Source organism: Camelus dromedarius, chromosome 23 (genome assembly GCF_036321535.1).
Source record: "Camelus dromedarius isolate mCamDro1 chromosome 23, mCamDro1.pat, whole genome shotgun sequence".
Taxonomy (NCBI): domain Eukaryota; kingdom Metazoa; phylum Chordata; class Mammalia; order Artiodactyla; family Camelidae; genus Camelus; species Camelus dromedarius.
The window spans coordinates 6490506-6511434 of NC_087458.1; the positions used below are offsets into that span (position 1 = coordinate 6490506).

The 20929-nt window shown below is 41.6% G+C and overlaps 1 protein-coding gene across 3 annotated transcripts in view; it reads right to left on the reverse strand.

Moving 5' to 3' along the window:
• ADAR (adenosine deaminase RNA specific) overlaps nt 1-9309 on the reverse strand; it is a 45844-nt gene extending 36535 nt beyond the window's left edge. The window contains exon 1 of one of the 3 annotated variants that reach the window (XM_064477802.1): nt 9287-9309. The gene's annotated coding sequence lies outside the window, so the exon portion shown is untranslated. The remainder of the gene's footprint in view (nt 1-9286) is intronic. The other 2 variants (XM_064477800.1, XM_064477801.1) reach the window with 2 other exon arrangements.
• Nucleotides 9310-20929: the final 11620 nt, after the last annotated feature.

The following is a 20929-nucleotide window of genomic DNA, read 5'->3' on the forward strand; positions in this document are numbered from 1 at the left end:
CAAATGGATTAAAAGATTATTTGTAAAGTATTTTAAATAAAAACACTAAGAAACAAAGTCTGTGTGTATACTTTGACTTGCTTCACAGCAATGGAAGAGGTCACAAAGGAGAAGACTGACATCAGTTCACTGCAGATAAATTCCCGTACTTCAGAATAGCAATGTAACGTTTGAAAGTGTTCAAAGTAAAAGGTTCTTTAAAAGAGGCATTAATAAAAAGATGAAAATGGACAGGGAATCAACAGTTACAACCCATCACGCACAGGACAGAGTTAGTATGTATATATGGATGTATAAAGCCCACAAACCTAGATAAGCTAGCATGTACATATGCGGTGCTCAAATGGGCCAGCACTGAAGTTTACCTTTTAATTTTCACAACCACCTTATGAGAGAGTGCACTATTACTGTTCCCATGGCACAGAAGGGGAAACTGAGGCAGACCAAAGTCATAGAGGTTGTTCAAGGTAACACAGCCAGTAACCGGCAGAGCCAGGATTCAGACTCAGGTCCTTTGGCTCTGGAGTGGGTGCTCTTGGCTATTACACTATGCTGCCCTCACCCAAACTGCAGTCGATAAAAAGTCAATTCACTAAAAAGGAAGGGCAAATTTTGAATTCCCAATTAGAAATTTGCACCCCTTAGGGAGTGATGGAAATGTTAGCTACCCTGATCGTGGTGGTGGTTCCATGGGTGTATACATCTATCAAAATTCATCAAATTGTACATCTGAAATATGTGTGGTTTACTGTACAGGAGTCATATCACAATAAAAGCAGTAAAAAAAAAAAAAAAGGAGTGCCCATCAAACGCTTGGGGAAATAGGCAATCATACTTGTAGTATGATTTAGGTTTTCATTCATAAATTAGCAACGAAAACTACCCCTCAGTACTAGCTGAGGGGACTTCAGGGCTACCTTCACAATCTAATCTTGGACTCTAGGACCCTACTCTGGCCTCCTTCTAAAATGTTCTCAAATATGATTAGGTCACTGCCATCTCCCTTCTTTAACCCTTTAGTGGCCACTCATTACTCTTAGGATAAAGGCCCAAGTCCCTAAAAAGGTCTGCAGTGCATCGCCCACTCCCTGGCCAAGCCTATCCTTCCATACTTCACAAAAGGCACCTTTCATCCTGTCTGCCCAATAGCCACAGAACGCAAAAGCCAAGTGTAGACTGCCTTCTCCTCCAGTCCTGCCCTATGCCAGAAGGCAGGTAAAGTTTACAGTATCTATAACCCTAGGCGGCTTCCTTCATAATCCTTATCAGTAGCTGTAGTTACACAGTTGCATAATCTTTGCCTGTCCGTCCTGAGCAGCACTAGTCTTGTACCCCCATGACCCAGTACCGTGCTTTGGCTATAGAAGGTATTCACCAAATATTTGTCAAATGAACATACATTAATGACTGAATGAAAGAAAGAGGGAGAAAAGTAAAAAATAAGGAAGGGAGGAGAAATAGGCACTCTACCATATGGTGGAAAGACTAAGATGGGTTCCACTTTTTTACAAAGCAATTGGACAATGTGTGTCTGAAGTCTTCAGTATGTTCATAATCTGTTAATAGCCAACAACCATTATTAACATTGTAATCCTATTGCTACATAATTACTAGTACATATAATAATACAATCATGAAAATCTACCTTGAGGAAGATAATTTGAAATCCAGCACACAAGTTTATACTCGCTATAGAATTATTTACAATAGTTAAAAAAAAAAAAACTGAAAACAGCTTTAATGTCCAAAACTGGAGACATGGCAGATTAGATTCTGGTACAGTCATAAATTATACAATACATAAAGGTGACATTTACGAAGAGTTAATGCTATGGAAGATGTTTAGTTCATAATAACTGGAAAGACAAAAAATCTAAACAGAGAACAATTTCAGCTTTGAAAAACAATATGCCTCAGTGGCCGAGAGTGCTGAGTGCCCCCCCCCTGGATCTCTGCCTTCCTTTCTCAGAGAACCCCGAGTCTGTCCTCACTCCTCTGAGAAGGCCAGGCTCCCCACTACGCCCAAGACACCGAGGGAGGATCGGGATTAGTCTAACGCGGACTTAGCGAGTCCACTCCTCTTTCCAGGGATACGTGTGATACAACTCTGGCCAACAAAACACAAAGGAAGTCTGTCAGGGGCTTTTTGTGACAAAGGTTCCTTGCCGTGAATAAGCGATGCCCTGAGGATGGCAGAGTAGAGGGCCGGGACAATGCTGAGTTGCTGATTCAGCCTGCCCTGGAATTGCCCTCTCTGTGGGCAAACCGACACAGTATTGCACAAAAGACGCCAAAATGTTAATGATCATGTCTGAGAGGTAGGGTTACCAGTGATTTTATTCACTTTAATTGTTTCTTCAATTTTCAAGTTTTCTATAATAAAGCATCTATCACCCCCCAAATAAGGGGGAAAAGTTAGTAAGAACAAAAAGATAACTACATGTTGCATGAACCTTGCCCTTAAGAAGCTCAGTCTAGTAATGAAAACAGCTATGTAAATAAATGATTAAGACATGATAAAACCACAATGATGCCACTTCCATTAGCATGGCTAAAATGAAAAAAAAAAACAACCCTCATAATATCTAATGGTGAGGATATGGAGCAACTAGAACTCCCATGCACTGTTGGTGGGAATGTAAAATGGTACAACTATTTTGGGAAACTTCTGAGGCTAAATGTGCAATCACCCTATGACCCAGCCACTACACTCCTGGGTACTTACCCAAGGATAATGAAAAGAAATGGCCACAAAAAGACTTATACAAGAATGTTTATAGAACAGGGGTAGGGAGAAAAGGAAAAGGGGAGTTAATGGGTGCAGAGTTTCAGATTTACAAAATGAAAAACTTGTTTCACCATGTGAATATATGGAATACTACTGAACTGTACACTTAAAATGGCTAAGATGGTAAATTTTGTGTGTTTTTTAAACCACATCAAAAAAAAAAAAAAAAAAAAAAAAGAATGCTCATAGAGCTTTATTCTTGATAGCCATAAACTGGAAACCGCCCAAATGTCCACCAACTGCTGAATGAAGGAACAGCAGATGTGTATGTGTACAGGAGGCACTGAGATATGCAGCAAGGCTGAACCTCACTGAAGGCAGCTGCACCCAAAGTATGTCTCGTATAATTCTACTTATGTGAAATTTTAGAACAGGTAAAACTGATCTTTGGTGAGAGACATCAGAACAGTGATAGCCTTTGGGGATAGTGGTGGCTAGCAAGGTTCATGAGGGAACTTTCCAGGATGATGGAAATGCTTTATTTTCTTGATTTGGATGGTGATTACATGGCTATACATATTTGTCAGAATCAACTGAATGGCACACGTAAAATATGTGTTTATTGTATATAATTATATATCAAAAAGAGATTTATGGAAATGGTGAGACAACAGAACTGGAAGAGGAGACATTCATCATCTTGACTACACACTGAGAGGCTGTGAGCAGAACAGGGGTGCTTCTTTAAATGAGATCAACAGCCACAGATAAACACTATTTCATGCAGCAATTCACAGAAATGCTAAAGAACGTTAAAATTATGAGAATCATACACAAATTTGAATCTCAGTTTTCTGGAGCAGGCTTTGACATTCTGCTAAATCAAAACAAGAAAAAACGAGTGATACATAGGCACTAATGTGAATATCTTTAAAACAAAATATAGAACTTTATCTAATTATAACTGATTTTATTTAAAACATTACACAATATTTTCATCAAATATCTTGTTAAAATCTGCAATAACTGAAGATTAGCTTTTTAAAGTCATATGTCAAAAAGCAAAACTTTAGAACACAGAATGAAGAAAAAACACTTTTAAGCTTACAAGCAAAGGAAGAAATCAAAAAGGACAAAATATTTCTACAGAAGAATGAAAAATAAGTTTGTATGTTTAATGATAAAGCCAAAATTAGATGACAAACAATAAACTGAATATTCACAGCAAATAGAGGTTGTTGTTTATTTTTTTACAACAAGCACATTCTCATGTCTTTTAGAGAATTTGTATAATTTATTAAAAAATCATTTAATAAGTGAATAGACAAAATTATGAATTAACAGAATTTTTTAAACAGAAATAAAAATGGTTAATAAGCATATGCAAAAAGAGTTCAAACTTAATCATAACAAAAAATGCAAATTAAAATGAGACATCATTTTTCAATTTAGCTAAGATTTTTTTCTCTTTCAGTTAAAGTACCCAGTCCTGGGGAAGGCAGGGTGAGACAGAGGCACTGTGCATGTTCAGGCCCTGCAGTGCCAACTCGGATTCCTTTTTTAGGAAGCAGATGAGGACTAAGCTCTACAAGAAGGTACCGCACTTGGGTGGAAGTGGGGCCCAGATGTTTAGGGGTGAGTGTGGGGTTAAACAACAGCCCTCTAACCTTAAGGCTCTAACTGTGTAAGAACTACATATTTGTGTTAAAAGAAGAAATGAAAGGAATAGTATTCCCTCTACTTTTTTGTTGGCGGGGTGGATGTGGCGTGGGTAGAGTTCCCTGAACATAAGGCACAACAGTCACCAGGAAGATGGAAGTGGGCTTGGGCCCTCCGTGGGAGAGGGCCGGAGACCGACACCCGAGCAGCCCCAGTCCTGAGGGACAGAGTGCACTTTGGGCCGCTAGTCCCCCAACAGCTCTGCCTCTCACCCCAAGGGGGGCGGCTGTCCCTGGGGAGTGGTGGTGGGTGCAGCTTGAAGACGGCTATGGAAAAGGCAAGGTGCAGATCAGCAGGTACAACCTGGCTGCATCTGGGTGAAAACCAAGCAATAGCAAGATAGAATATATTTTACTTAACAGCTATGACTGTAAGATCCTGAGGAAGGTAAGGGAGGAGACACTCCGCAAGCCATTGTTAGTAGTTCTCCCTCCGGAGGATGAGAGGAGCTGGATGGAGAGGGGTCTCGTATCTTTCATCATTTTCTAATTTGGATTTTTTTTTTAGCCTTTTTTGACTGTTTTGGTATTTAAAAAGAAAACACAGTTTTAAAGTTTACAACCCTTGATCCCAAAACTCCAGTCAAAGAATGAGTTGTTAAAGGACTTGGAACAGTGCCTGGCACATTGTAAGTGCTCAAGGAAATGTTTTAGAGATAAATACTCAAATTAAAAAAAGACCCAAACTATGGAAAAAGTCTTAATATACAACCTATTATAGTTCAGAAGGGCTCGGGGCTGGGGCTGGGGGTGAAACATCTCACAGGGTGGAAATCCCAGGTGGCTGCTCCCTGGGGCCTCCCGCATTGCCTCTGCACGTTCAGATGCACATGGGAGAGACTCTGCTTTTCTAGAAAGGACCCGCAGTACTTGCGTTTACAGACATTTACAGTGAGAACTCTATCTATCGTGCAGACTGAATCCTCATCAACACGGTGGCAGCATTTTCTCTCTGTGGGCAGATTTTCATTCATTCGTTTAATAAACATTTATTAAGTACATACTATGTGCCAGGCACTGTCCTAGGCCCTTGAGATACAGCAGTAAATAAAGCAAAAATTCCTTTCCTCATTATTCTCATGAAGCTGATGTTTTAGTGAGGAGACAGGCAACAGATAAATAAATAAACAACATCAATTGGTTGTTAAGTACTAAGAAAATGCTGGCTAAGAAGGTGGTAAGGAATACAAAGCAAAGAGCACCTCCTTCCTCAAGGGGCTCTCAGTCTAATGCAGAACCGACCAGCAAACAGACAATTATCAAACAGGAATCAAATCCACAGTAAGGTAGTGCTCAGGGGTTTATGTGACCTGCTCATTGATGAAGGTCAAGGAAGACCTCCGGGAAGAGCAGCATAACTTGAATCCAGAAGAAAGTCAGCCAGACAAAGCAGTGTGTGTTTGTGTGTACATGTGTGTGTGTGTGCACAACCCAAACAGCAGATGCAAAGGCATGGAAGGGATAAAGAGCACACAATTGATGCCACAACAAAATAACACTGTGTGATGGGCAAACAAAACCAGGTGGATCCATTCCAGTTGGAAGGCTCTGAAAGGGCCTCAAAGAAGTGGGACATGAGCACACATGTAAGCGCATGTCTATGCATACACACACATACACACTTGTGGTAGTCATCTGCTGTTTTTGCCTGCCTCATACCTCTGCACTTCCCCATCCCATGTAGTTATGGAGGGGCGTTTTGCTCCTTCATCCCTCAAGTGGGCCTGTGACACACACCTGTCTAATTGTGGCATCCCTGTCACCTTGTCCAGAGTGATTAGTTTACAATGCTAGAGGAGAGCTGTAAGGTTAGGCTTGGGGCTGCCAGTAGTCACCTTTTTCAGTATGGGTGGAGAAAACAGCAGGAAAGAATGAGGGTAATAAATAAAAAGCAGAGGAAGACAGGGCCAAGAGAATCCTCATGACATTATTTCAGCCTCGTGATCCAGCCATGCCTGAAGCTCACCTTTGAACCTCCCAGTTAAATGATCAAAGGCAGGGATAACCCTTTTTTGCTTATGTTAGTTTACATTAGGTTTCTGCCACTTGCAACTAGATCACTATACCCCTTTTTGGGGAAAGAACTTCACTTTGTGTGTGGTGGTGGTGGGGTACAGAGGGAAGGAGAGGATGAATTATGTTAGAGGGTCTCCTCCATTTAGATTGATAAACATGATGAAATAGGTAGCTTCAAGGCATCTGGGAAGGTACAGAAGCTGCAATGAGAGCTCCTTGGGTGTAGGAACTGAGAATATATTTGTCACGGTCTATATGGATGTGTTATATAAACCTGGTGAGTCCCTAATAATTTACGATACAGCCGTAAGTCATCCTCAAACTGAGAACCAACACAGAATAGCTCATCGAAAACACCAAGCACATCATCTCTTTAAAATCCATTTACTATTCCCACATTAATGCACATCAGTCACAGATCTTTCCCAAATGTTTAATTTTGTGACAAACTTAACATTTTGAACTCTTTATCCCTGACACCAAACAATCATCCAGTGTTCTCTAGAAAATTTAACTCAAGCAGCTGTATCCATTATGGTCCAAGTCTAACAGATGTTATAGCAAAATAAACTGCTGTATCACAAGAGATCACTACACAAGCCCAAAAGCTCAGCTCCTACTGTTCACATATTTGAAAACTCAAATCAGTTGGTCACAGATAATAATACCAATCTTGGTCTGAAACACAGCTTCAAATCTTTAAATCCATGAATCAGAAAGATGCTCACATTATACTGTGTTACAGTATAAAAATAGCTGGCTCAAGGGAAACTGTGTGTGTTAAGAAAAGGGCTTCCTTCTGGCAGAAGTAACAATACCTCAAGATTTTTTCTTCTTTCCACAGGCATTTAACAAATACCTACTGTGTGCCCACGATCCCAGCACTGTGCCCATGAGCCTTTCCTTTTTCTCTGGGTGAAAAGGCCAAATCTTGGTTCACATCTGGACAATGCTGGGTAAAATGTAAAATAAAAATAATAATTTATCACTGGACAATTTGAGATGTTACTCTTACAGCAAATACTGGCCCTCTAACTCGGCTGATGGCTCCCATCCCCCGCTACATCAGGTTCACACGGCTAGGACTCCAGTCACTGAGAAATAACAAGACTCAAACTCCACATAGCCTGAGGGCCTGGGTTCAAGTTCCAGCTCCACCATTAACTAGTGTCAGGAACTTGGCCAAGACTCACCTGCATCTGTAAAATGGGGATAATACTGCACTGGGTTGCTTGAGGGATTAAATAAATCAGTGTATGTAAAGAGCTTAGTACAGCGTCATGCATATAGCAAGTGCTCAATAAAGAGAATAAAGTGAGGCCTTAACCTCTTTCCAGTTCTAAAATTTTACGGTCTATGGTAGAGATGATGGGTTTTGAGTCTCCCCTCCCCCACCCCAAGTCTGCTTTATCGTTATCTGGAAGAATAGCAAACATCCAGAATAGTAAAAAAGTTCCCCTGCTTTTCCAGCAGCTGTACTAATGGGAAACCTTCAGCAAGGGAGCAAGTTCAAGTGCATGGGTGCTGGGCCCTTACTAATAATAGCTAGACACTTCAAATTCTGACAACAACCCTGCAACGTAGATAAAATTATCCTCATTTTATAGATAAGACCAAGTAGGAGTAGAAAGGTTAAATAACTCACTCACTGTCACACAGCTGGCAAACGCAGACCTGACTCCAAAGTTCATGCCCCCTTTCCACTCTATTTCTTGCCTCCCATACAGCAAACACACCCGACTGTTAGTGAAATAATGAAAAAGATATTTCAGGATCTCTGAAACGATGGGAACGGGCCTTCTTGGTAAAGAAAGAAATTGGCATCACCTTTCACATTTGCTCGACTATTTGTTGCTCCTGCGTTCTCTGCTCCCAGTGACCTGTTCTAGCCATCCGGCCTCCCTCTGACAACGGCCACTGTGCAGGCCTCTGTGAGCAAGTCTCCTCCTTTAGCAGCTTAGACACTGCTCCCTCCGCTAACCGCAGGATGGGACTCCCCACACTGCATTGAAAAATCCAATGATAGGTACGTATCCCTTTCTGAAAGACAAGTTTCCCAAACTGTGGCACCAACACGGCACACCTGAAGCAGGCTTACCCTCTAGCGGGGCCCGAGAATCAAGCCAAGCAGATGAAGAAAGGGGAGGTGACGCAACCAGGCCTCCTGCACCAGGGCCAGACCGAGGCGGAGCGCAGTGGCCGTGACCCCGCAGTGGGCTCGCCACGGCAGACGCCTACGCCTTCCCTGTGTAAGGCAGGCCAAGGGCGGCGGACGTTATTCCAGGGATCAGGCCTATGCGGTCAGGGGAGAGGGCGCAGGAAGGCACAGACCTGGACGAGCCCCAGGCGCCTCGCTCTCCACTCTCCCAAGCGAGGGAGCTGGCGAGAGGGAAACCAGGGCCTTTGGTACCCAGCTGTTCGGCTCCGGCTGGCACGAGCGCCAGAGCATCCGTGCGCAGCCTCTGCCGCCCACACCCGCGCACACCCGCCAGCACAAACACAACGCACTCAAGCCCTGGGCCCCCGGCGCCCGCCTCTCCGCAAGGCTGGCGAGCCTCGCCGCTCCCCGAGACCCCCGCCTCCCCACCTGGCGCCGCGGCCACCCTCAGAGCCCACCCGGGCGCCCCCGCGCTCCCCCTTCTAGCAGCGCCGGACGCTGGAGCGGCGGCGCGAGCCGGGCGCTCAGGCCCAAGAAGGTTACGGCGAGGAAGGGAAGAGCCTCTTACCGGGTGTCGTAATTCTCCGGGATACAGCCCGACACCAGAGGCTGCCACTGCCGCCGGGACCCTCCCCCCTCCCTCCCCCACCACGTAGCCCTCTCTACCTTCAGTCGGGAATCAATGGCCCGGTCGCGGATTGGTGACATCATTGGCGCGCCGGGCGTGGGAGGGAGCACCACGTGATTCCTCCCTCTTTTGTTTGCGTCCTAGTTAAGCCAGGATTTCTGTTGCTGTCTTCCTAGAGTTTTTAATTGATCTGTTAATGGCGTCGTGGTAGGTGTGGTGGGGAGGGTACTTGGGTTTGGGATGCTGCGTTTTTGCTCATGGCGTTGATTAAACTCCTCAGTCATTCATAACGTAGTTGGGCTGGAAGGCCTGAGATGGTATGTGGGTACCATACTTTTAAAAAATAGATCTCAAGTACACAGAATTAGTTAATAACGCCCTATAATCAGTAGTCCTTGGATGGCCCATTCAAATTAAATTATTTTTTAAATGACATAATGATCACCACCTTTAACTTGGCCACTTTGCCACCCCAAGCGAGAACTAAAACATCACCAGTAATTTTCATCTGCTTATAAGTGGTCCTGATCCTCTACCACTGCCTTCCCCTCAGAAGTAACCTCCATCCTGACTGCTGTTTACACAACTCTTATGTTACTTTAATTTTTTTTTCACATTTATATGTATTATTAAGCAATGTATTTTTTATTAGTTTTTTCTGTGTTTTTGAACTTTCATGTAATGTTCTGGACTTTATTTTAACAAACATGTTTCTAAGTTAGTTAGTCCATTCAGGCTTCTATAACAAAATACCACAGATTGATAAACAGAAATTTGTTTCTTACAGTTCTAGAGCCTGGAAGTTAGGGTGCCAGCATGTTCCAGGCAGGGCCCTTTTCCTATTGGCAGGGTTCTTCTACACCAGAAGACATTAGGGAGCTCTGTCGGGTCTCCTTTAAAAAGAGCACGAATCCCGTTCATGAAAGCTCCACCCTCCTGACTTAAGCAGCTCCCAAAGGTCCTACCTCCTAATACCCTCCATTGGGTATTAGGATTTCAATATAAGAATTTGGGGAAGGACACAAATATTGGCCATAGCACTAAGATTCATTCTTCTAGTTGAGTGAAGTTGCATTTCATTCATTTTCACTGCTATAGAAAAATTCATTTTGTGAGTATACCATCATTTATCTGTTCTCTGGCTGCTGAATATTTATGCAATTTCCAGGGTTTTTTGTTTTTGTTTTTGTTTTGTTTTGTTTTTTGCTTTTTCCAACTATGCTTCTATGAGCATTGTCTTTTGGTGCCTCTATACAAAAGTTTCTCTTGGGTATTTACATAGGAGTGGAATTGATGGGTCTTGAGTATGTCAGTGTTCAACTCTATGTGATAGTGCCAAAGTTTTATTCAAAGTAGTTACTAACAGTTTACAATCCTACTAGCATCCGCATCTTCTCTAATACTTAAGATTTCTTGATTTTTGCCAGTGAAATGGGAGTTAAATGTTTCATCCTGGCCTTATTGGCATATCACTGAGGTTAAGCACCTCTTACATATTTTATCTATAGTTTTGTGAAACGTCAGTGTAGGGGATTCAGGGGTTTCAAGGCAGATCAAGGAAAAAGATATGACCATGAGGTGGCAGTAGCACACTCAAGCTTTATTTGGACAAGCTTTGACAGATTTGCAGACAAGGGAAGTCCCTCACGAAACCTGACAGTCCAGAGACTATTTGAGGGAAAGGAGGGGAAGCATCCAGAAAGAAGAGCAAGGAAATTCCCAGAGGATAGGGGACTTACATGTTTATGTGATGTGCTTGGCAGCCTAACAGAGTCTCTGGGTCAGAAAGCTCCAAAGGACTGCAGCAGCCTGCCGTCTTCAACCACAGGGTTTATCTTATCTATGAGTAGCAGATGTTGGTTGCACTTTGGTGAAGTATGCATGGCAGGCAGGCAGCTCTAAATGGCTAAAAATCTGCTTATTTGGGTTATGCTTTAACAACTAGATATGTAAAATTTTGAGTTTGGTGCAGGCAGACTTTTGAGCTAATTGGTTCCAGCCTACCACGAAGAAATAAACAACCTAGGGGGAGCTATGTACAGAGGGCATCACTGGCTCATTTTTACAATAGTCAGTTCGTGTCTTTTGCCCATGTTTAAAGTGGATTGTTTGTCAAATTCTTTATATACTGTGATATTAATTCTTTGTCAGTTATATGTGTTGCAGATTTCTTCTCTTGTTTCTAGTGTGCCTTTCCACTTTCTATTTTGATAAATAGATGTACTTAACCTTGAACTATAAATATTTATACTGTTTTTTCCCTACCCTAATATATATTAACTTACTCTTCACTCTAAAAATATGTAGTTTTGCTTTTGGCTTTTAAATCCTTATTCTCTCTGAATTTACTTTGGTTTATGATGCAACATAGGGAATTCAATTTTACTTTTTACATATGACTGACTTTTCCAGCTTTGTTTGTTAAACAGCCCCACCTTTCTCGATTGATCTGTTATGCCAACTTTGGCAGTGTCAGCATCCCACTTACGCATATACGTCTGTTTCTAAGCTGTCTATTCTGTTCCACTGAACAATTTATCTTGGTGTCAAAACCACACTATTTAATTACCATAGCTTTATAAGGAGCCTTGATTATTTAGTGGGGCAAATTTTGCGTATTTTTCTTCTTTATCTTCTGTCTTGGCTATTCTTGGTCCTTTGTGTTTCCATGCATATTTTAGAATTTGCATATGCACAGGCACACACACACAACCTGTTGGGACTTTAATTGGCATTGTGTTGAATATATAGATCAATTTGGAGAGAATTGACATCTTTATGATTTTGAGTCTTCTGATTCATGAACAAGGGGTAGATCTCTTTTCATTAGGTCTTTGTTAATGTCTTTCAGTAAAGGTTTTTTATTTTCTGTGTCCAGATCTTGCACATCTTTTGTTGCATTTATTCCTAGATACTTTGTAGTTTTTGTTGCTATTATAAATGATAATCCTTTAAGATTATGCTTTGTAATTGTTGCTAGTATAGAAATAAATTGGACTTTTGTATATTGATATTGTATCCAGTCACTTTGCTGGATACAATAATTTGTCTTTGATTCTAATAATTTGTCTATTATTCTTTCTAATATTTTTTTCTATTGATTCTTCCAATAATTTGTGTCTTGATTCTTTTGAATTTTTCTATGTAAACAATTATTATCTGAAATTAATGCCTGTTTTTTCTCCTATCCAGCTCTATTGCCTTTTATTTTTATTAAAATATTACACTGGTTAGGACTTCCAATACAATGTTAATAGATACAGTCATCTTTTCTTGACATTCTTACTTTGGCATTCTTGACTTGATTCTGATTTTTGAAAAAGAAATTTAGAACTATTTTTGTAGAATTTTTTTTGGTAAATAAATTTAGAATAACATTTTGTAGGCTTTTTGTAAATCCCCTTTGTCAGATTAAGGAAGGTTCCTTTTATTTCTAGTTTACTGAACAAAAAAAATGTATCTTGTGGGGAGGGTATAGCTCAGTGATTAGAGTGCCTGCTTAACATGCACGAGGTCGGGGGTTCAATCCCCAGTACCTCCATTAAAATAAACAAATAAACAACCTGATTACCTCCCCCCAAAAAACAAAATAAATAAAATATTAAAAAAGTGTATCTTGAATGGATATTAATCTAAGTTTTTCTACATCTATTGAGATGATCATATAATTTTTTCTCTCCCTTTCATATGTTAATATGATGAATGATATTTATAGATTTTCTAATGTTAAATTAACCCTGCAGTCTTAGGATACACAACTTGACTGTAAAATATTATCAGTTTTATATGATGTTGTACTCAGCTTATATTCTGCGTAGGATTTTTGCATTTGTATTCATGAACAACATGGGCTTGTGATTTTCCTTTCTCATTCTGTCTTCATCTGTTTGGGTTTCAAGGCTCACAGAATGATACAAAGAGTATTCCCTCTATTTGTATGCCTCTGGAAGAATTTGAGTAAGATTGGAATGATCTTTCTCTTCAAATTTCAGTGGAATGCACCTATAAAACTGGGCTAGGTATTTTCTCTGTGGGAAGATTTTAAAATACTGCTTTCATTTCTTTAATACTTATGTGACTATTCAAGTATCTTATTTCTCCTTGAATCAGTTTAATAGTAATATGTTCCTTGGAATTTTTCCATTTCATCTGACATTTTAAATTTATTGGCATAAAGTTGATAATATTCTCTTATCTCCTTAATCTTTCCTGAATGACTGAAACAGCCTTGTGACTGTTGATCTTTCTTTCCAAGCCATCTTTCCACACCTGCAACTAAGTTTAACTTTCTAAAATGCTCCTCTAAGCACCTCACTCCTGCTTACCACTCTCTAACGACTTGGCATCATTCTTGGAATAGAGCTCAAACTCCATAGCAAGGCATCCCAGGGGACCTCCCTCCTCCCACTCTAGCCCTCCCATAGCGAAGGTGCTTGTAGTTCCCCCGGAAGCCCTGGCTCCTTTGGCTGGGTACCCTTCCTTCTGCCCATCTCGCCCCCGTCTCTTCCTCTGTTCCTTTAGTTACCTGACAAAAGGTTATTGCCTGCTAGTTACTCGGAACTAAACTTGACTCTAACCTTGTCTGGGAAGCTTTTCTTGGTCTGCCAAGGTTCAACAAGCTGTTCTTCCTACTGGCCAGAAGCATCAATTTCCTTATCTGACAAATGGGGATAACAATTCCTATATTATACGGGTTTCATATCTGCTTAGTGGTAGGTAGGGTAACCATATATCCTAGTTTATACTTGTTGTTCCTAAATCGTATCTGGTTAGTGTCCTCTGAGAATGGAGACCAACCACAGGTAGTTTAATAGGATTAAGAACCAAAACTGCATTAACATAACTTGAACTCCAAGAAACTCCTTCCCAGGAAGATGAAGTTGCAAATAGCATTGTTATTTGTTTCAGGAACTTCTAGAAAATCAATTTACTTGAACATAGACTCCTCAGCTAGCCCTCATCAGGGTAAGAGCCCCCTACTTACAACAGTGGCTTATCAAACACCTGTTCACTCTTCAGTGTTCCCCCCTAAATCCTCTCCTCCCTGTATCCACCAATCCTAAACTATCATATCGTGATTTTGTCAATCCCAATCATCCTCCCGGGCCCCTGCATTGAAAGATCCAACTTAGACCCAGTTCTCCAAACCTTCTAAATATCCTACCCATAAACTCCTCCTTCAGAGACGCTACTAAGGTGGTGGTCTCCCTTGCTACATTAAGATATAAACTTAACTTTGCTGATAAACAGTTTATTTTGATGATCTCTTTGAGGCATCAGCAGTTGACACCCTTTAAATTCAGGAAAAAAATCCCAGTTTGGATGATAAATGATTCCTATTATAAATTGTTACCCTATTAATGTAATATTTATTGTTCTCATTTAATCCTTACAATAACCCCACAAAATATGTATTATTATACTACCATTGTACAGATAGAAAAGTGAAAACACAGAGAAGTTCAGTAATTTATCCAAGATCTCATAACTTTTATGTGACTGGATTATAACCCAAGGACTCTGACTCCAGAACTGATACTCTTTTTTTTTTTAAGTAGTTTTCTTTTTAATTCTAAAATCACAAACCTGGGGGATAGGGTATAGCTCAAGTGGTAGAGCGCATGCTTAGCATGCATGAAGTCCTGGGTTCAATCCCCAGTACCTCCTTTAAAAATAATAAACCTAATTACCTTCCATCCCCGCCAAAATAAAATAATTAAACAATGCCATAATAAATAAACAAAATCTTTTTTAAAGAAGCACAAACTTATGAAAAAGTTACAAGTATGGTACAAAGAACTGCCCCACCCCTCAACCAAATCACTGGAGAGTAAGTTGTCAATCTGATGCCTCATTTCCTTCAAATGCTTTAGTCTTTGTCCTACGAATAAGGACATTCTCCTAGAAACCACAACACAGCCATCAAAATTAGGAAATGAACACTGATACGTAACTACCTCCCTCAGAGCCCACTCTGCTCTTGCCAGTTGTCCCTATAATAATCTTTATAGCAGAAGAATCCAGTTCAGAACTACATCTTGTTTAGTTCTTAAATCTCTTGACTTTCCTTCAGTCTGGAAACAGTTCCCCAGGCTCTCTTTGACTTTAATGACCTTGACATCCTTGAAGATTACAGGTTATTTTGTAACATGTTCCTCACTTTGAGTGTGTCTGCAGTTTCCTGGTGCTTAGATTCAGGCTGTGCATGGGCAGAGGTGGTGCTGTGTTCCCACTGCTCGCTAGCAGATGGGACAAGATTCTGATGTGTCCCACTGTTAACAATGTACACACTCCAGAATTTGATTTAGGTGGTGTTTGCCAGGCTCTTTCGTTGTAAAGTTACATCTTTCCTGTTTGTAATTAGTATGTTGTGGGGCACTATTTTATTTTATTTTGGATTGTTGTTGTTTTTCTAACTTTCTCCACCCCCCAGCTTTGTTGAGGGATAATTAACAAATAAAATTGTGTATGTTTAAGACATACAATGTGATATAATTGGAAATAGGTATAAGGTTTGATATCAGTATACACTGTGAAATGATTACTACAATCAAGCTAATGCATCCATCGCCTCACACAGTTACCACCGTGGGTATGTGTATGGTGTGGGCTCTTTAGATCGACTCTCTCAGCAAATTTCAAGTACTGTATATACTGCAGTGTTATTAACTATAGTCACTGTGCTGTACTTTAGATCTTCAGAACTTACCTACCCTGCATAACTGAAACTTTGTGCCCTTTGACCAATATCCCATTTCCCCTGCCCCTCAGCCCCTTCAACCACCATCTACTCTCTGTGTGTATGAGTTCAGCTGTTTTAGATTCCACATATAAGTGAGATCACACAGTTTGTCTTTCTGTGTCTGGCTTATTTCACTTAGCATAGTGCCCCTCAACTTCACACATGGTGTCATAAATAGGATTTTTAAAAAAAGTCTGAATAACTGTGTGTGTGTATATATATATATATATATATATATATATATATCACATTTTCTTTATTCATCCATCAACATGCTTTGTTGTTTCCATATCTTGACTACTGTGAATGATGCTCTAATGAACATGGGAGTACAGATATCTCTTTAAGATACTAATTGTTTCCTTTGGATATATACCCAGAAGTGGGATTCCTGGATCATATGTACTTCTATTTTTAATTTTTTTGATGAACCTCCATACTATTTTCTGTACTGTGTAGCAGTTTACATTTTGTGGGGTGGTATTATAAAATATGTAAATATCCTATTCTTCATGAAAATTTCTATTTATTCACATCAATATAGAGTCCTGTTTCCTATGTTCTTTCAATGGGTTGTAATCTGTTACTTCATTATTTATTCTGATGCCTTAATTTTTCTAGATTTGGCCTTTGGGAGTGCTTTCAAGCTGCCTTCCAAATCTCTTTGACATGCTCCGCCATTCTTCTAAGCAATTTCTTGTTTGGGTAGATAGTATTTTTTCCTTATCTGAAAGACTAAATTAGGTATATATAGAATTTAATTGCATTTGCTCAAAAGATGGTATTTTGTGTTAAAATGAAATATCCTCCCAGAGTTTTAAATCATGCAGTGTGAACAGATACAAATGAGAGTACCAGTTTATCAATGGGAGCACTCACTGAGCGTCTGTTCTGTCAGGAGAAATGAATCTGTTCCATGTTTTCTCCATTAGGAGACTATAATTAGAAACTGAGCCTTTGAATAGCATTTTTTTAGTCACTTAATTTTTAGTTTCTCATTAAAAAATCCTGTATATTTGTTCCGTGAAAATTTATTAATAGTTCTGCAAATTCTCTGCTACCCTTAGGGAAGAGATTATGTATTTAAATAGTCTTTTCAGGCACTTCAGCCTGAGCACCTCCCTCCTCTGGGCTCCTGCATCGGCTACCTACTTCTCTGTTTACAGGTTCATCTCACCCACGAGTCTGTTGCAAGCTCCTCAGGGCAGGGACTTCAACGTCTACACCTTTGCACCCGCCTGGACCCGGTTTGGGGCCTGGTGTGTTACAGATGCCCAGCAGGTGCTGGTGGGATGCCCAGGTGGTCACGCACTGTGTCTCGTTTCTGCCCACAGGATGGCAGCATTTAGTCAAGGCTCCAGCCTCACCAGTGGCCTGGCTGTTTGGGAATTTGAAAGTACCTGGCTTCTTCCTCAAATGAAAACAGTACTCCAGGTCTCCTCCTATGAAGAAACCCTCCACGAAACAATGCACAGTGTTATCTTCCCATTGTCTCTCCAAGGTGCTTCCTGGAAGGTGACCTCTCGGAGGTGAACGACATGATGTTTTTGGAATGTGAGCGTCCATCCCTGAAGGACTATCAAGGTCTGGAGTTTGTGTTTGCTAAAACTGAGCAGGCATGCTGAAATCACGACCTCATTTTGCATACAAGTCAGGAGCTGCAAAGACCTGTTGTTATTTAAAGAGAAAGGAGGAGCAAGGAGCTCTTGCGCACTTGCTGTCTGCCTTCCGCTTTAAACCAGGGGCTCTCATTCATGAGTGGGCATCAGAATCACCTGGAGGACTGGTTAGACCACTGATGGCTGGACCTCACCCCAGAGTTTCTGATTCCGTAGGTCTGGGATGGGGCCTGAGGATTCACATTTTAACAAATTCCCAGGTGCTGCTGCTGCTGCTGCTCCATGTAATCACTGCTTTAAAGGATCTCATTTAATCCTCAGCAGCCCTTCCACGTGGGCATTACTCTTTCCATTTCACAGATGAGAAAACTGAGACCCATAAATTTAAAAAGCTTGCCTACTGACACATCCCAGTACATGGAGAGCAGGAAATGTGAACCCTGGTCATTCTGACTCCAAACTCTTGCTCTGTCCACTGCACCAACTGTAAGAAAAAGGGAAGGAATCTGTACTTCGGGGATGTCTCTGAACCATTTGGCTCCAAAAAATATGACACAATTCCCAATCCCAGTGTGATGCTTTTAATTTTTAAGAATTTAGCCATAGCAGTTAATCTTTGCAATTCCTCTGGTATGCAGGTAATGAAGAAACCTGCCAAACTGGAATAAACAGGTGCCTGGCATACGAAGGTACAAGAAACTTTGCACTATTCATTTAAATTTAAAATGTCTTTGGAAATGAAATATTGATCTTTTAGGTATTTTAATCACCAAACTCCAACTTGGAAACTAGAATAGGATGTGAAAATAAGGCAGAAGTAAGTAATTATAAAATCCATTAGTTTGCCCATGGAGAGGGAGGACACAGTTCGTCTATGGGAAAAAATGAGGAAATCAAAGCCGGTGGGCTTTCTCCAGAAGTGAATCAGCAAATTAATGACTCGGCTCCAGGTTCCAGCAATTGTTGAGTCCCTGATGTGCCAGCCTGGGATGTATTGAGAATCTGTCCTATATTTGTTATTCAGGCACAACCTGCCTCCAACACTCTCCCTCCAATTTTACATAAAAAATTAAACCTGATCTCTCAGAGGCAGGGATGGATTTTATTCTAAATGTTTGTGGAGGATGGGTGGGGCAGGGAGGAAGAGAATGGGAAGAAAGAGATGAACTCGGCTCAAGCCAGGCTTCCAATCTGGTGAACGAAATGGTCTCCGCACTTTGGCTGGGCTTCTGCTTGGCTCCTGTTTCTCCTCTGCAGTCAAGTCTCACCTGTCTGGTCCTAACTGAACAGGCTCGCTCATCCTGGCCTTTAAAATGTTGCCAAAGAGGCCTTATTAAGAATGAACGAGGGGCAGAGATGGGCAAGTGGGGGCTTTACACTTAGGATACCGCCATGCTTCCTGCTTCCAGTTCCCAGGGGAGCCTCACCTGCCACCTGGAGTCGACATCTCTAAGGAGAAATTCCGTTACTACAACCTGTGTGATCTGAACATCCAGAGGCTGCTCCAGAACTGAGGGTTCCTGAATGTTTCCTTCTACCTCCTTCTCCCAAAGGGGTTATAACCAAGCCCTTGGAAAAGAGAAGTGCCTCTCTGGGGCAATGGGTAGTGCCCTGAGCAGCGGGGTCACCTGGCAGGGCGCTGGGAACAGGGAGCACGGAGACAGCCTGTGTGTCCGGAGGCGCATCACCTACCCTCCCAGCCTGCGCCTGCCGCCCCAGCCCTCCAGGAGGGTTGCAGCTCCAATACTGGGCCTCAGCCCCTTCACCCTGACACACTACACTTCCCAGGAAGTGTAAGCTCCCAGGGAAAAACAGAGGCTTTTAAAGAATAGGATGCTACAAAAGAAAGACTGTAAACTGAAAAGCGTATACCAAACAAAGCAAAAATAATACTTGAAAATATTGCTTGGTGGTCTGGAGGTTGGGAACCATGGCTTTCATGGGTGGGCTGCAATCTTGACTCCTGGTCCTTAATTCTTTGCTACCAGCTGAGTTCTAACACAGGTCCCTGCGGCACGTCACCTTGCTCTGCTCTGCGGGTTCGGGCAGCCATCCCAGGCTCTGTTTCCCGGTCCAGGTGGAGGCCACTGCTGCTCTCCTAGCCAGTGGGAGCGGAAGTTACATGACTTCCACCCACCAGAGAAGGATTCCTCTTCAGTAAATTCAGTTTCTGCTGCTGCTGCCTTGACCAATTACTCCTTCAGTTCCCTGCTGGGTGAGTGATGTACCCACAACTCACCCACGTGCCTCCTCCATTTGACACCTATGCTTTAAACCGCCCCCTAAAAACATATACTCTTCAAGCCTTCCCCAAAACAGACCCTGTGGCGAATGCATCACAAATGTTTGCATTTCTGGTACTGAGAGGACATCAGCAAATAGGAATTTCAGACTTCTTTTACCCTTGCTCTCAAGCAGGTAAATTTGGGTAAAAACAGCATCAATAATAGAACATTGTTAATTGATTTACATACTGTCTGTTTTCACAGATGATTTGGAAGTGGCTTACTATATTAAAATACCCAGAGAAGAAAAGAATATATAAAATGAAAGACAGGAGAAGAAATCAAGTGATTCACAAACCTTTAACTACATTTTGCCTCCATTTTCTTATCTTCCTGCCTCGGGAGCAGCTCAGGGACTCAGACCACTGTTGCTTGACTGATTCTCTCCCTCCCTCCTTTCCTTCTTTATTAATTCACATTTCAGCCAGTATTTACTGAGGGCCTGCTAGATGGCATTTATTGTGCTGGGTGTTGGGGCTGCAAAGATGCCCAAGATATGGATCCAGCCTACAGGGAACTTGGCATCCAGTGCCAAGTGGTCCATCCGTTTCAATGTGACTTGCCCGCCATAAACATAAAGCATCACGTGGTTTACTGGAACCAGCACCGGCTCTGAGATCAGGCAGATCTGGGAGTGAATCCCACCTTTCTTTCTCACTTTAAGCCTCAGACCCCTCATTGTAAACTATGATGAATAATAACTATCTTTCTGGGTTATTGTGAAGATTACTTGAAGTGTGTGCCAGAGACACAACCATAGTTAACATTTATGAAACACTGAGTCTGCCAGGCACTTTTCCTGTATTAACTCACTTAAAACTCACAACAACCCTCTGAGGTAGTTACTATTAGCATCGTCATGCCTGTCTTTTGGAGGCACAGGGAAGCTGAACACCTTGCCCAAGGTCAGGCAGCCAGTTAGCAGCAGAGGCAGGCTTCAAATCCAGGGTGTTTGGTTCCAGAGCCCACGATCTCAGCTGCTACCCAGCACAGCTTCTCAGCCACTGCTGGGAGTTAGCCTCACCTGTGATGCTT